The sequence below is a fragment of the Hippocampus zosterae genome, chromosome 4, assembly GCF_025434085.1.
Source record: "Hippocampus zosterae strain Florida chromosome 4, ASM2543408v3, whole genome shotgun sequence".
Lineage (NCBI taxonomy): Eukaryota > Metazoa > Chordata > Actinopteri > Syngnathiformes > Syngnathidae > Hippocampus > Hippocampus zosterae.
This window is the reverse complement of record NC_067454.1, coordinates 26,357,711-26,370,255: the sequence shown is the minus strand read 5'-3', so window position 1 is coordinate 26,370,255 and position 12,545 is coordinate 26,357,711. Positions and strand designations below refer to the sequence as shown.

The window sequence follows — 12,545 nt, the reverse complement described above, 5'->3', positions numbered from 1 at the left end:
TATCCAACAATATCCAATCCAAGAGAGATACCAAATATCCTGCCTCAATTGTCAGTTTTGATTAAAACTATAAAAAGAGTTATTCATTCAACGTTTTGTCCTTGTAACTTGTGGTGATGTACTACTGTAAGGCAAGGCAGTTTATTTGTTTATATAGCAATTTCATACACAAGGCAACTCAATGTGCTTCACACAAAGACACACCACCTCCAAACATTAAAAAACATAACAGTTAACGACATTCAAAAGGAAAGCATAGAAAACAAAGGTTACTTAACAAAAATGGCCAGGACATACATTGACACCATTCAAACACATCTAGAGAAAACTTTAAAATTATTTTAAAGTGAGGAAATAAAAGTAGATTTCTCACTAAAAGAAAAAATTTATTTAAAAGCATTTACACTCTGATCTGACTTCACTCCTGTGGCAGTTTATTCCATTTGTGTGCAGCATAACAGCCAAATGTAGTTTTTACAGTTCACAGTTCACTCGGGGCACACCCTAAACTGGTTTCCAGTCTATCGAAGGGCACACATAGGCAAACAACGACCATTCATACTCACAATCACACCGTGGGACACTAGTGTCCAATTAACCTATCAGGCTTTCTTTTGGAATGTGGGAGGAAACCGGAATACCCAGAGAAAACCCATGCAAGCTCAGTGAGAACATGCAAACTCGACAGAGGAAAGCCGGGGCTGGAATTGAAACCTGGATCTCTGCACTGTAAGGGAGATATGCTGACCAGTCGACCAATGTGCCGCTAAATTTGAAATGCTCAATTAACATTCAATTCTGTATACTAGTCTATTTAAATTAATAGGCGCTGAACTCCAGGTAAATACACTCCGAGTTGATTTAATTGATTCTGGATCCGGAAATTCAGAATTTCTTATCTCAGAGCAGATCAACTGTGCAACCCTGATACAGACCGCTGGTCTCATTGAACTCCATGCCTTAGGCATTACTGACATCTTGGGGTAGACATCGACAGAGTGGGTGCTCATCCTAGTCTCATTTTGCTTCGTGCCTGTTCTAATTTGGGCCAGTACTGTATTTGAAACCAGAATGACTTGATTCCACTTCCTCGTAGATCCTACGTCTCGTCATTCACAATTTAAAATTATTTCAGCGCTTGATTTCTAAGATGGACCAGAATTCACCCACACTGGAATTTAAGGACTTAAATGAAAATATTAGACGGTACAGCAAAACAAGAAACAGACAAGTTCGTCATGCTTTGAAAGGTTGTTGTCGACCAGCCGTCATGAGTCATGGCCGTGATGTCATAGACCAGCCGGGTATTCCATTGGCTGTTCGGGAAAATAAACACGTTCCTGAAATTCAGGATTTTCCATCTCGTTCCTGGTCACCACGCACACAGCTCTCCCTGGAGTGCGGAACGCACAATGCAGTTTGATGTGTGGTAGCGTGACACAAAAAGTGGTTTGTTATGTTTTTTGTTGTAGTGTTCAAAGTGTTCGCAGTTGTTGAAATATCCATCCACCCTGCTTATCCTCATTAGGGACAATTTAACGTCCCATCTATTCGTACATCCATTATATATAACAAGTAGTAGTTTTAGTAAGAGTTAGCAGTGGTGTTTTGCGTGTGTATGTGCGTGTGTGTGCGCGTGTGTCTGCGTGTGTGGAAGGGGATATAGTAGGGCAGTGGTCCTCAACCTTTTTCTGCCACAGACCGGTACATGATCCGACTGCTATTACATTACCGCAGTGGTGATATATTACAATTGGGGCACATATGCTCTGCTACAGAACATTTTTTTCTAAATATCTGCAACCTGGTACCGAGTGGTCCGTAGACTCATATCGGGCCGCGGACCTGTTGTTGCGGCCAATGTACTAGGAACGGTACTAAAGGACCTGCAGCCCCTGTGTCCCAGTTGTTTTATGTCGAGTAACGCCCCTGCTATACTACAAGTTGTGGTATATCTAGTGTTGTGATATGCAATCTGTATATTTTATGATGATACTGAGGCAGTCTATTCTTAAAGAAACATTGGTCTTAAAATAATCTTTGCTGAATGAGGGAATCCACAGCACACAGGCGTATGTTGGAGAGCTATCAGTCACCCCGCCCCAGGCCAAATTGATCGATCGAGGCAAGGCGTCGAGGAGAGTCGGGTTCGCACGCGTCCACGTCACAGTCCGGGGTTGGGGCTCGCGGAGGGGCTGAACGGTCGACTGCTCCACGCACCCACTGCAGTGGAAGGGACGGAAGAGGTGCTCAGAAGGCATGGACGTCCATGCGCGGCCCTGTCTCTGTGCTGAGAAGTGTTTTTAAATCCTGCGGAGATTGCCAGAACTCTTCATGTTGACACGATGAAGCCGTGTCACATTCTCCTGTAAACACAACAATAGAGGAGGCCTTTGACAGTTGTTGGCGGTAAGCGAGCAATTTATTCCTGCTAACTATAAAGCGTTGCCAGGAAGCTAACCTGCTATGAGACAGCAGAAAGCACAACTAATATGATTGTTGGCTTTATCGGTTATTCCTAACATGGGCTTTTGCTTGTATATCGTAACTCAATGCACAACTTGTAATTTACGAGCCCCTCGTCATACCTACACATAAGGGTGGTGGCTACCTTGCTGATCGCTGGGACGCTTTTGCCTTGCTAGCTGAGTGACGTAAGGAAATTTAGCATGTGTTAGCTTACGTAAACATTGACATTTCGTTGACAGTCGTCTTCCTCGGCCACTTTTGTCGTAATAAGTAGCGAATTGACATTCCTCACGTAATGACATCCATGTGTTGGTAGTACCTACGTGTCCTGTGTTTATGCTGTCCAAGGTTTATGAAGCGGTTTGTCATAAACAATACCCTTGCCGAGGATAATACAACATGGAAGTCAACAAGCCACCCTTTCTGAAAAACTCATTTTTTAAAAATTAGCTCTACCTGACGCGTGGCGTCTTTAAATAACGTTGGACAAGAGTTTACAACATCGGAATCACATTCAGTACCAGCAGTAGCATGCGTCGCTGTCACTGAAAAAAAGTTGACCCATTGGCTTGCTGGGGACGAATCGCTTATATCAATAGTGGCATACCCTGACTGTCATATCACCCAAAACGCCTAAACTGCTGTAAAGCATCAGCATTGTTTGTAACCTTATCAGTGTGTCATCACAAGGAGTCTCTCAAAGCCACTCGTTTCCCATCCCAATTTTCTGAGTAGAGCATATTCCCTAAAGGTAAATATTGTCTTATATATCTTATAATAATATATTTTCTGCACTGTTTTTCTTTATTACCTGTATGTTCAGGCTTTTACTGAGCCAAAAATAATACCGTAAGAAGTAAACTGTAAAGAATGCAAGGCTAATGATATTTCCAGTTGTTGGCTGTGGATTGAGGTGTGAATAGTTTTCTTTTTAAGAGCGTTTCTCAAAGTTTGCGCTATTGTGAATTGTACTTATCTTTGTTGCACTAACAGACCATTTGTCTGCAAAACTACTGTCCATGAAGATTCTGTATGCCGTCAATGTACAGACTGATTGCTTGGGAATGCTTTTTAATTTGATTCACCATTTCACAAAATCAAATGGGTTTAATGTGCATGAAATTACAAAATGACTGAGTTTATTTACAAACCTGATCCCTGAGCAACTGTGATGTCATATTTAGTAGTCAAGAAGTGGCAAAATGGCCACCCCATGAGATGGATAAAACTGGGTGAGTGTTGTTGCTTAAGTTGTATTTCACAAACATGAATCAGAATGCTGTGATTTGATTAATGGGGGCGCATACTGTGCAGCATATTATTTCAAAGAACATTGTTGGGTTGATTTCCCTCTTAAGCCCTGGTTACCAACCTTTTTTGGCTTGTGTACCCCCGAATGTTTTTGTCATACCATGAGTAAGTGCCCCCTCACTCCTACGTGTTGATGATTCATCAAAATGTAACACAACTAATTCTTAAATAAACGTTTTATTTCATTGTTTTAATTTGAATATTTAATTCTGAGACGTCTTCTTTTTTTAACTCCAACTTATAAACTTAAAAATAATGTTGCCTTGAAAATAAGTAATATAAACACAACAGTAATAATCAAAACAAAGAATAGACCCACATTTGTTTTATATCACTTTTACAGAGTATAACATTTATAACGGCCAAAAAACTGAAGCTGATTTGAATAGGTTTCCAGGAAACAGGTATTTAAACTTCAAACATTAGGAGGGGGAAAAAACCACTGAAAAAGACTAACATTCAGTAATCTGAGCTTTAATGAACCACTTGAGTTGATATGCGACTGTTCTGATTTTGTCAAGTCTGTGGCACAGCTTAATTGATCTAATAACATCGGTTTCCACGTACTTCCAACAATTACTTTGTGGTGCATTCAATGAGTTTTTCTTTGTATATTTGTCGCTAAAATGATTAGAAGTCGTCTCCAGTTCAATTTAGAACAGAATGAGAATTGAAAGTGCCCCCACGGATGCCGACACTAAAAGATCGGTGATTGGCTCATTTCGATGACAATCAAACTGGAACACAGGCTCAGACAGATCATCCAATCTGATGCAGAAAAGATGAGCGTCCGGTACTGCCATCCAGTCCCAGAGACGCCGAGCGTCCGTGGGCGGGCCAAAACCCAGCTTGTATCCAATGACTCGCCTCCATTCAACGCACTGGGACAACCTACCCTGAACTCTCGAGACGCTCAGCGTCCGGGCAGTAGACGCTCAGGTGACGCTCACCGTCCACTGTTTAAAGCACAGCGAAGCTGTGGGAATGAATGGGAAGCGAGTCGCGTCGTAACCAGTAAGAAGAAGCTGATTCGGAACAAAAGTTGAACATGTTGTAGCGCACATTTAGTCAATGACATGTACACACAATGAAATTTACATTCATATCACTTATTCTTTGACATTTTAGGGGAAGCTGAGCTTCCCTTGCAGTTCGAGAGCAATCGCCACTGATACAGTTCAAAATAATAGCAGTGCAATGTGACTAACCAGAATATCCCAGGTTTTCAGTACCATATTTTCATGACCATTCGGCGCACCGTATTGTTGGGCACAGTCTCAGTAACGGGTGCTATTTCTGTGTTTGACACATACACAAAACGCACTCTATTATTGGGCGCAGACAGGCATGGTAAAACATACGCCAGCTTAAACATACAGCATGCATGCACGCACGCTAAGAACATGTTTTTAAAAAGGCAACGGAAGAAAAACTGAGTCTGGTTGTACTTTATTTAGCCATTTTACAATGTACTCACGTTTTTCTCTTCACCTCTTACACGCTCACCCTTCACTCATTGGCGACTGGTACCTGCTAGGGGCGTGCCTTTAGCAACCACTTACACGCCCACCTTTCCACATATTGGCGACTGGTACCTGCTAGGGACGTGTCTTTAGCGTCCTCTTATACGCCCGCCCTTCACTCATTGGCGGACTTCTGCATGCTTGACGTCCCTCACTCCGCCTTTTCTCTATATTAACAGAGTGTCGGCCAGAAGCGCTCTCAGTAATGCCTTGGAACTTGGCTCATATACTAAGATCAGGGGTCCCCAAACTTTTTCCTGTGAGGGCCACATAACTTTTCCCTTCTCTGATGGGGGGCCGGTCAGTTTTTAACAGAAAAAGTGTGACGATCGTAGGGGAGCTTAAAAAAATTGTTTTCCAGAAAGCCGCACATAACCAAATAACCCTTTCCAGGTTCTTGACAGAAAAAAGTCAGGAAACAAATAATAACACTATTAATGAAATAAATAATAACTAACTTATCCCTCTCCTAGTTCTTCACAGAAAAAAAACCTGGAAATAAATAATAACTAAATAACTCTCTCTGGGTTCTTCATAGAAAAAAAGCCATAGAACATGAACTTTCTGTTGTGCCATGTACAATCTTAACAAATAAAAGTTCAGCTCAGTTGTCAGAGCAGAATCTCTCTGACACATATGAGCAGTTCTTGTGTTCCTTCCTTATCATCCTTTTGTAGGTTCCAGTAGGCTTGTAGACACCGCTGTTTGCAGTTAGGTGGTTTTTAACACAGTGACTTCCTTCAGAAGTATTTGAACAGCGACACAAATGTCTTTATTTTTGCTATCAACAAAAACATTTGAGTTTGGCATAAAAACACCAGGGTGTAAAATTACAGATGAAAATCATAACTTTTATCTCCACTTATATACTGTACATCCCTGAATTGTTCTACTGGGGGACTTCAATGCTCACGTGGGCAATGACAGTGAGACCTGGAGGGGCGTGATTGGGAGGAACGGCCCCCCCGATCAGAACTCGAGTGGTGTTTTGTTATTGGACTTCTGTGCTCGTCACGGACTGTCCATAACGAACACCTTGTTCAAACATAAGGGTGTCCACATGTGCACTTGGCACCAGGACACCCTAGGCCGTAGTTCGATGATCGACCTTGTGGTCGTGTCATCGGATTTGCGGCCGCATGTTCTGGACACTCGGGTGAAGAGAGGGGCGGAGTTGTCAACTGATCACCACCTGGTGGTGAGTAGGCTCCGATGGTGGGGGAAGATGCCGGTCCGTCCTGGCAGACCCAAACGTATTGTGAGGGTTTGTTGGGAGCGTCTGGCGGAATCCCCTGTCAGAAGGAGTTTCAACTCCCACCTCCGACAGAGCTTTTCCCATGTTCCGGGGGAGACAGGAGACATTGAGTCCGAGTGGACCATGTTCCGTGCCTCTATTGTTGAGGCGGCCAATCTGAGTTGTGGCCGTAAGGTGGTTGGTGCCTGTCGTGGCGGCAACCCTCGTACTCGCTGGTGGACACCAGCAGTAAGGGATGCCGTCAAGCTGAAGGAGTCCTAGCGAGCCTTTATGGCCTGTGGGACCCCAGAAGCAGCTGACGGGTATCGACTGGCCAAGCGGAACGCAGCTTTGGTGGTCGCCGAGGCAAAAACCCGAGCATGGGAAGAGTTCGGTGAGGCCATGGAAGCCGACTTCCGGACGGCTTCGAGGAAATTCTGGTCCACCATCCGACGTCTCAGGAGGGGGAAGCAGTGCACCACTAACACTGTGTACAGTGGGGATGGGGCGCTGCTGACTTCGACTCGGGACGTTGTGAACCGGTGGGCAGAGTACTTCGAAGACCTCCTCAACTCCACCCACACGCCTTCCTTGGAGGAAGCAGAGCCTGAGGACTCTGAGGTGGGCTCTCCTATCTCTGTGGTTGAAGTCACCGATGTGGTTAAAAAGCACCTCGGTGGCAAGGCCCCAGGGGTGGATGAGATCTGCCCGGAGTTCCTCAAGGTTCTGGATGTTGTGGGGCTGTCCTGGTTGACACGCCTCTGCAACATCGCGTGGTCAACGGGGAGAGTGCCTCTGGATTGGCAGACCGGGGTGGTAGTCCCTCTTTTTAAAAAGGGGGACCGGAGGGTGTGTTCCAACTACAGAGGGATCACACTCCTCAGCCTCCCTGGTAAGGTCTATTCAGGGGTGTTGGAGAGGAGGGTCCGTCAGGATGTCGAGCCTCAGATTGAGGAGGAGCAGTGTGGATTTCGTCCCGGCCGTGGAACAGTGGACCAGCTCTACACCCTTAGCAGGGTTCTCGAGGGTATGTGGGAATTCGCCCAACCAGTCTACATGTGTTTTGTGGACTTGGAGAAGGCGTTTGACCGTGTCCCTCGGGGAGTTCTGTGGGGGGTGCTTCGTGGGTATGGAGTCCCGAACCCCCTGATACGGGCTGTTCGGTCACTATACCACCGATGTCAGAGTTTGGTTCGCATTGCCGGCAGTAAGTCGGAATCGTTTCCAGTGAGGGTAGGACTCCGCCAAGGCTGCCCTTTGTCACCGATTCTGTTCATAACCTTCATGGACAGAATCGCTAGGCGCAGCCGAAGCGTTGAGGGGGTCCGTTTTGGTGGCCTCAGTATTGCATCCCTGCTTTTTGCAGATGATGTGGTGCTGTTGGCTCCTTCAAACAGGGCTCTCCAACTCTCACTGGAGCGTTTCGCAGCCGAGTGTGAAGCGGTTGGGATGAAAATCAGCACCTCCAAATCTGAAACCATGGTCCTCAGTCGGAAAAGGGTGGAGTGCCCCCTCCGGGTCGGGGGGGAGATCTTGCCCCAAGTGGAGGAGTTTAAGTATCTTGGGGTCTTGTTCAGGAGTGAGGGCAGGAGGGAGCGAGAGATCGACAGGCGGATCGGTGCAGCGTCTGCTGTGATGCGGACGTTGTATCGGTCTGTCGTGGTGAAGAAGGAGCTGAGCCAAAGGGCAAAGCTCTCAATTTACCGGTCGATCTACGTTCCAACCCTCATCTATGGTCACGAGCTATGGGTCGTGACCGAAAGAACGAGATCCCGGATACAAGCGGCCGAAATGAGTTTTCTCCGCAGGGTGTCCGGGCTCTCCCTTAGAGATAAGGTGAGAAGCTCGGTCATCCGGGAGGGGCTCAGAGTCGAGCCGCTTCTCCTCCACATCGAGAGGAGCCAGATGAGGTGGCTTGGGCATCTGATTCGGATGCCTCCTGAGCGCCTCCATGGTGAGGTGTTCCGGGCATGTCCCACCGGGAGGAGACCCCGAGGAAGACCCAGGACACGCTGGAGAGACTATGTCACCCAGCTGGCCTGGGAACGTCTCGGGATCCCCCGGGGAGAGCTGGAAGAAGTAGCTAGGGAGAGGGACGTCTGGGCTTCCCTGCTAAAGCTGTTGCCCCCGCGACACGGTCCCGGATAAGCGGTAGAAGATGGATGGATGGATGGATGGATGGATATATACTGTACATTTGGACCTGATACACAATTTAGTTAGCACTATGTGTTATGAACACACAAAAAATGCATTTTAAGTGAGTGTCTTGAAAGAGATTAAAATAGTGAGAACTTAATATTTAGTTGCATAGCCACAGCTTGATATACAGTAAATGCAACAAGCTGGTAACCGATTTTTGAGCTTTTGCATTGTTGTTTTGTGATGTTTTCTTTTTTTTTTGTAATTTTAAACAGTAGCCTCCTTTAATTCTCCTGAATTTTTTGTCTTATTTTCCTGAGTCTCTTCTTAAAAAATTCAAAATGCATGCACTGTCTGTAGGGTCTCAGGCTGGAGATTTATGTCGCTTCTGTTACTTATCACTGATTAACCTCTTTATTATTTTGACATTGTGTCTTACATAACTGTCTTTCTGCATGATAACGGCTCTCCAAAGCATTTTTGGATGTGCCTTTCCTGCCGTCCAAGTCAGTGATTCTCAACCAGTGTGCCGGGGCACACTAGTGTGCCTAGAAAGATGATCAGCTGTGCCGCAGTAAATTATCCAATCTCAGTTATTTGGACCAAAAATGGTTTCCTTTCTCTGAAAAACTATATTGCGTTTATTGATCGATGCCACCCAGGTATAGTGCCGAATGAACGTGTTTGTCCCATTTTTTGGTCAATCATTTTGCTAAGTGGTGTGCTGTGAATTTTTTACAATATGAAATGTACAGGTATGCCTTGGCTCAAAAAGGGTCAGGAAACACTGGTCTAAGTGACGTACTGTAAGAACTTCAGGTTGACTTCTGAGATCATTTTGCTGTTGCCGTCATGTTGTTAATTAGTGATATCGGTGAGCCCTTCCCAGAAGAAGCCATGCAAGCCCAAGACATGACACAGATGAGCTATGAGTTTGTATGTTTGGGGTGGTGAATGGTTATTATCTTCTGCAAACAGAAGAGTGTGGCCCCCTCGTTCCTACAGTGTGGAATTCTTGCTGATGTTACTAACTGCTCTTTTAGGGTGTTGTGGTAGGGTCTTTTACGAATAGCAACATTTTAAGAGCTTAATCGAATCCTAAATGTTTGTCGTCATCAGCTATTTTTTTCCCCTTGGTCTACTCATTTCACGCTTATGTAGCAATCCTGTGCTTTTTTTTCTTCAGGGCATTGAAAATGGTTGTATTGGCTACTGTCAGTCAATTTGCAGCAGCCCCAATTTGTTTTTCATTTTCTCTCCTTTTCACAGTGTAGTGTATTTTTCTGACTATTGTGACTATTATTACCGTATTGGCCCGAATATAAGACGGCTCTGATTATAAGACGACCCCCTCTTTTTCAAGACTCAAGTTTGAAAAAAGACTTTTTGAACACCAAATTAATTTTTATACTGAAAATAATTACAGTACATCTGAAACAAATGATAACAATATATTTAAGAGAAGAAGCATGTTATTTTGCCTCATTCAAATCTTAATATATGAACATTTAAATATGTAAACTAAAGTGCAATCACATTCGTATATGAATGGCTTCTGGTTTTTGAAATGTATTGTAAATAAACCAATCTATTGTGATAAAACAACAACATTGCAGTAACTGCATTAACCATCAAAGTGAAGTCTAACTGTAACTGTCGTCTTGAAACAAATCTGAATAGGGAAAAACATTGCAATAAAATAATGGAAACTCGTTAAACTTGAGAGCTGTCAGAGCATGTTTGTGCGCAGTAATGTTCTATACATTACTAAGCACAAACATCCTCTGCCTCGCTGTGCTCAGTGTCACTGTCCTCACTCCCATCCTCTGGCTCCGCTGGCTCCTACCATAGCACATCATCCTCACTGACGTCCAGGGCATTTGATATACAACATTTTTTATTTTTCTTCTTCGTGACAGGGGTTCGCTTTGGCCTGGGGAGTCAAGTCAGCATTCGCTTCAATGATATCTGGCGCTATCTAGCGTCGTGAATGGGTATAATGTCTAGACCCCGAATATAAGACAAACCCCACCTTTTCAGTCTTATTTCAACGCAAAAAACAGCGTCTTATATTCAGGCCAATACAGTATTAGGCATGATATCTGTGAATGAGTCCGTTTTAAAATATTAACGTACAGAAGGTGCATCGGGTTATCAGGCGCATTATATTTATCAAGCGTTTTATCTTAAATTGTTTAATTGGATTTATGATAAATTCATAGCTATTATGCTAGGTTCAGACCGGACACAAAATATCTTGCTTTTGATTGCTGTAACTACACCAGGGTTGCTTTGAGAGGAGGAGGGGATACTCCAGTAGATGAAAACAAAAGTTTGAACTTCGCTAATTAATCTGATGACCGGTGGTTGTGTTATTACATTAACTAATGCTAAATTCTGTCATCGTTAACGTTCGCCAGCTGTTATAAGGCGCGACAATCACTCTTATCCTTTTGCTCACTCCCGGCAACTATTGAAAGCTGGCTGTGGCATTTATCATAAATCAATATTGCTGTTTTGAGATGAAGTCATGCACAAACCTAACAACTACGCATCTGTGTGAACTTGTTACTTTAGCCTGAACAAGCCTATGAAGGATGATGTAAATATTGTTTATCGTAAGATAAATCAAACTGAGGAATCCCTCATTGCACGATAAATGCTTATATGGGCCATTGCACCAAATAGGTGCCATTTGCGTATCCAGACAATGACATGAAAATACTTTTTTTAAAAGCATCCTATCCATTCATATTAACTCATTCAATCCCAGCCATTTTCACTGGAGCAACCCCCTCAATCCCAGCATTTTACTGGATTTTGACTGATCTTGCAAGGCCCACAGAATATTTGGTTCTAATGCTATATAAACATGGAGCCTACCACAATACATTTTGGACTCCCTTCCTTCAGCAGAAAAAAAACCTTTGTTTCTATCTTTTCCATTCTTCAGCAATCGGCATTACAAAATGGTTAAGTTTCATAAAAATGGCAATTCCTGGGCAAAAAACGGATAAAAAGCTTTTTGTAAAAGCATGCATTTCAAGCACGTGAGGCACCACTGCCACGTACTGGTCGCTTTTTTACATGATTTACAATGCGAACGGCTTATTCTTTTCACAAATTGCATCAGACCCTCATCCTTTCTATTACGCAAAAAAAGACTTAGACGTACAAGTATGTCCTTGTTAGGCAGGGACTAATTTTAAAAAGACGTACAAGTACGTCTTGTGGAATGAAAGAGTTAAGAAATTAGGATATATACTGTGTGTGTGTATATATATATATATATATATATATATATATATTGCGCGTCGTCCCGCACGCGGTCTGTCCTTGTCTACCCACAAGCATTGCAATAAAATTGTCAGTTATTTAGTAGAGCTAAACATCTCTTTATTTTCGCGATGAGCAATGAAGATGAACAAAAAGTTGAACCAAGCAACAACACTTTTGTGGGGCGAAGGCCCACCTTACCAGCCTTCCGCAGGAACTAGCTGATGAGCCGCCCCGAGGGCGGCGAACCACCACCTTACCAGCCTTCCGCAGGAACTAGCTGATGAGCCGCCCGGAGAACCAGCTAGTATATATATATATTAGAGCTGTCAAACGATTAAAATATTTAATCTAATTAAAAATGCAACTGTCATAATTAACTCAGATGAACTAAAAAATTAATCGTGATTGCTCACACATTTATCGTTTCTGAATTTCCTTTTACATTTGTTGTCCTATTTTTCCCCATTTTAATGCTCTCATGAACAACAGCTGCTTTAACAGCTTTTTTAATGAAATCAAAACGGAGCAATATAACATTATAAAGTGCACAAATCTAAGGTAAACTAGTACTCAGCCTATAGTGGATT

At 43.6% G+C, this 12,545-nt stretch overlaps 1 protein-coding gene and 1 long non-coding RNA gene across 5 annotated transcripts in view; one reads left to right on the top strand and one right to left on the bottom strand.

Moving 5' to 3' along the window:
• Positions 1-39: 39 nt before the first annotated feature.
• Positions 40-2,723, bottom strand: LOC127599824 (uncharacterized). Its single transcript, XR_007962176.1, has 2 exons — positions 2,589-2,723; positions 40-2,366 (listed from the first exon to the last, which is right to left on the bottom strand). It is a non-coding gene; the product is annotated as an uncharacterized LOC127599824 (long non-coding RNA).
• herc1 (HECT and RLD domain containing E3 ubiquitin protein ligase family member 1) overlaps positions 2,257-12,545 on the top strand; it is a 93,196-nt gene continuing 82,907 nt past the window's right edge. For all 4 annotated transcript variants that reach the window (XM_052063817.1, XM_052063816.1, XM_052063818.1 and 1 more), the window contains exon 1: positions 2,257-2,409. The gene's annotated coding sequence lies outside the window, so the exon portion shown is untranslated. The remainder of the gene's footprint in view (positions 2,410-12,545) is intronic.